Source organism: Nycticebus coucang, chromosome X (genome assembly GCF_027406575.1).
Source record: "Nycticebus coucang isolate mNycCou1 chromosome X, mNycCou1.pri, whole genome shotgun sequence".
NCBI lineage: Eukaryota > Metazoa > Chordata > Mammalia > Primates > Lorisidae > Nycticebus > Nycticebus coucang.
The window spans coordinates 108,734,885-108,739,861 of NC_069804.1; positions in this window are offsets into that span (position 1 = coordinate 108,734,885).

Genomic DNA, 4,977 nt, shown 5'->3' on the forward strand with positions numbered 1-4,977 from the left:
GGCTGGAAATTGACTACCGTGGAAAATATACTAGTTTACACAAGTGATTAAATTATATTGAACTAAACACCTCCCACCTCCTACCAACACAAATAACACAAAAATGCAAATGAAACTAAGGAAATGTGAATAATATTGGTGAGTTATAATATAAATATCAGTATTCTGCAATATTCTAATTGTATTGTGCTATAATTTTATACAATGCAACCATTGACTGAAACTGGGTTAAAGGTGATAAGAATTCTCTGTGCTAATTTCTACAACATGTGAATATACTACAGTCTAAAAATTAAAAAAAAATAAAAATAAATGATATTTTTAAAGTCTTAGAAAATATTACAAATAATTGTTTTGTTTGGCATGTGAGTTATACCTCAGTAAAACTTTTTTTGGAAAAGAGAATAACAATTAAAAAAATTAAAAAATTAAAATGCATTCCAAGCTGCCCTATGGATAAATAAAAAATATTTAAAGAAAGGATAAATTTTGGGAGTGAACATTGACTCCTATGAAATATATAATTATCTCAAATTATATTAATATTTGTAAGAAGATAAAACAAATGCAGGAAAATAATTTATAATTAAAAATAGAATTTAATCTTAATAATTTAATAAAGGTATTATTGACCAATTTTACAAATTATATCAAAAAAGGTACATTGTTGAACACTGTATAATATGTACAAAAACTGTGTTTTAAAAATAATTATATCTAGTGAATTATAAAGTATGTTCTTATATTTCAAAAAATATGTGCTGTCCAAGTAACAAGAGATATTTTTAAAAAGTAAAGAAACCACATTTCTTATATTAAAAAATTGAAAATAATATAAAAAAATAAGTCAATACTATAAAAGTAAATTTCCAACATAGAAATTGTAGAAATAAATGTAAATGGGTTAAACTAGCTCTGTCAAACACAAAAAATTCAAATTTAATAAAACATAAGATTCAATTATAGATCTTTGTAAGATACGCAGCTATGAAATAAACCTTAGAAAACAATGGTTCAAGAATGATCCAAACTGTGTCAGAGAAATTAAAATAAAATAATTTGCATGTCATAATACTTTAAAAAAAATAACAGCATTTAAGCCAAATACAATAAACAGAGGAAAGAAGAACATATATACATAATGAATAACAGTCTAAAGTATCATGAACCAATTTGGAGCTTGGTATTATCTTATATAATTTTGGAGAAAACAAAGAGAAAAGCTGAAAAAAATAAACATTATAAACAGTAGAAAGTTGTAAAGCACACACCATATGACCATGATGTAACAAAGTTAGAAATTGTCATCAATTATGACTCAAATAATTGAAAAATCAAAACACTTCCCAAAATATCTTGAGGCATGCATGGATGTGTGTGTGTGTGTGTGTGTGTGTGTGTCTATGTGTGTATGTATATGTGAACAAAATCAGAATGGATATACTTCAAGTTGTTACTATACAATATATACAGAGATGGGCTTAAGCAAGGTTTTAGTTTTCTGTTTATTGTTTAATTCCTTACCCTCAATGTGATGATATTAGTAGGGCCCTTGCCAGGTGATTAGCTCTTGAGGGCACAGTCTTCATGAATAAGAATAGCGCCCTTATAAAAGAGGTCTGAGGAAGACACTTCTCCCCTTCTGTCATGTGAAGTTCCGGTAAGAAGTAGGCTGCCAATGAAGAAGTAGACCCTTACTAGACACTGCATCTATTGATACCTTGATCTTGTTCTCAGCATGGAGAACTATAGGAAATCCATTTCCGTTGTTTAAAAGCCACCCAATATATGGTATTTTGTAATAGCACCCTGAAGAGACTAAGACTTTTATCAAATAATTCAGAAATGCATAAAAATGTAATAATTTGATCCTATTCCTTCATCATAATAATAATCCGATACTATCTTTCCAAGATGACTTAAGTAAGCATTTCATAGCTTATATGAAGCTTTGTAATGCTTTATTACATATTTTACTCTTTGTAAAATATGTAATATGTAGTCATTTATAGACATATATAGTTTTTAGTAGGAAAAGATGATACACATTATACACATAGTTTTGCAATTAAGTTTTCTCACTCAATATTCATTAGACCTACTTCCATACTATCACATATTAACCTACTTATTTTAATACTCACAAACTTTATAAAGCATATGATTTATCACATTACCAATGATTTCCTTCTTGAAGCACCCTGAGATTATTTTCAGTTTTTTCAGTACAATAAATATAATTGAATATATGACTGTAGTACTGGTACTTATATTTTTTAATAAAGTATATTAAATTTAAACTACTGCAAAACAAATTACCACAAACTTAGGAACTTAACACAATATCAATTTATTTTCTCAGAGCTCTGTGCAGGTTATCTGCACAAGATCCTTCAAAAGCAAAGTCAATGTGTTGTTAGCTGTATTCTTGTCTGGAGTCTTGACTATGTAGATGACCACTTCAATGTTCATTTATGTTGCTGGAATCATTCAGTTTCTTGAGACTGTAAAACTGAGATTCCCGTTTTCATGGTATAGCAAGGGGCTTCTCTCTTTTCCTAGAGGGTGTTTACGTTCCTTGTCACATGACTCCCACCATCTTCTAGTCAGACTATCAATGCTTTATAATGCTGTAAATCTCTAATTTCTCTGTCTCTGACCCAGATTTAAAAAGGATCCATGTGATTAGGGCAGGTACACTCACATTATTCCGCTTTTATTAACTCAAGTCATTTCAACAGAAAATTTAAATACATCTTGAAAATCTCTTTTGCCATATAAGTAACATAATGTTGGGAGTGATATTTCATTATATGCACAGGTTCTACACACAATAGCAGAAGATGATACAGAATGAAGTTCAAGGACAGTCATCTTAGAATTCTACCTACTACATAAAGATTTTGGGATGTATAATTGCTGAGTCTGCTTTGACATTTTTCATTTGAACTCTATTTTCAATGATTTATCATAATCAGAATGTATTGGTGGTTGATGATGGATGAAGTGTACTTTACTTTCCTAAATTCTGTGTGGTTTTGTGGGATGGAATTTTTTAAATTTTATTTTTCATTTATAGGTTTAGGGTTTAAAAGTGCAGTTTTGTTACATGGACATAGATGTAGTAAATAGTGGTGAAGAATGGAATTTTAGTGTAATGATCACCCAAATTGTGTACATTGTACCCATTAAGTAATTTTTCACCTCGCAACACTCTCCCTACCTCCTACTCTCTCATCCTTCCAAATATCCAATGTCTATTATTCCACTCTCTGTGACTATATGTATGCATTATTTAGCTCCTACTTATAAATGAGAACATTCAATGCTTGACTTTGAGTTATTTCACCTAAAATATCGTGCTCCACTTTGATCCAAATTGTTGCCAAAGACATGATTTTATTCTTTTTGATAATTGAGTAGTCTCTTGTGTGTGTGTATGTGTGTATACATAGTCATCAAGAAGTGGAATGAAATTGAAACCAAAAAATAATACAAATTATCTATGAAATTATGAATTGTTTATTTTACTAAGATAAACAAAATTGAAAAACTACTACCTAGATAAGAAAAGAATACAGAAGATTCACATAAACTCAATAAGAAATGATAAAGGAAATATTAAAACTGATAACACAGAAATACAAAAGATCACCAGAGACTACTATGAACAACTCTCTATATCAAAACTTTAAAATAGAGGGGAAATGGATAAATTATTGAATAGCACTATCTCCCCAGCTTGAATCAGGAAGAAAAGAAATCCTGAACAGATAAACAATGAGTAGGTATATTGAATCGGTAATAAAATATCTCCAAGCACAAAAAAGCTCAGAACCAGATATATTCACAGCTGAATTCTCCCAGACATACAAGAAATGCCTGGTTCCAATTTTAATAAAATTGTTCCAAGTGATGAATAAGGAGGGAATCCTCTCTAACTCATTCTACAAAGCCAATATCACCCTGATACCAAGCCCCTCCAAAAAAACAACAAAAAATTAAAACTAGAGATTGATTTTCTTAAGAAACAGAGATGAAAAAAATCCTAATGAAAATACAAGCAAAAAAAATCTAAAAGTAAATCAAAAAGATAATTCACCATAATGAAGTGGGTTTCATTTCAGGGATACAAGGATGATTCAATATTCATGCATCAATACATGTGATTCACCACATAAACATAATTAAATTTAAAAAATGATTATATCAGTAGATGCAGAAAAAGAATTGACAAAATCCTACATCACTTCATGATAAAAAAAACCTTCAACAAACTAGGCATAGAAAGAAAAGACTTCAAAAGAATAAAAGTCATATGAAACAAACTCACAGCCAGCATCATACTGAATGGGATTAAGTTGAAACCATTCCCTCTTACTCATTAAGAACTGGAGTGAGAAAATGATACATACTTTCTCCACTTCTATTCAACACTTTTCTGGAAGTCCTAGTCAGAGCAATCAGGCAAGAGAAGGAAAGAGCATTTTTTCATATGTCTGAAGGCTGCGCGTCTGTCTTCTTCAGAGAAGTTTCTCTTCAAGTCCCTTGCCCAGCTTGCTATGGGATCTCTTGTTTTTTTCTTGCTAAGGCATTTGAGTTCTCTGTGGATTCTAGTTATTAAACCTTTGTCGGAGACATAACCTGCAAATATCTTCTCCCATCCTGAGGGCTGCCTGCTTGCTTTACTTACTGTGTTCTTGGCTGTGCAGAAGCTTTTAAATTTGATCAAATCCCAGGAATTCAAGATCCATCTGTGCAAGCAACATCATGAAACCTTGTCTCTACAAAAAATAACATGAATCAGTGTCCTGGTGCATGCGTGTAGTCTCAGCTACTTGAGGATCCCTTGAGCCCAGGTGTCCAAGGTTGCAGTGAACTGTGATCAACCCCATGCATTCCAGCCTGAGCAACATAGCAAGATCCCATCTCCTAAAAGAAAAATGTAATCTACCAATAATAACAATAAGCATTGTG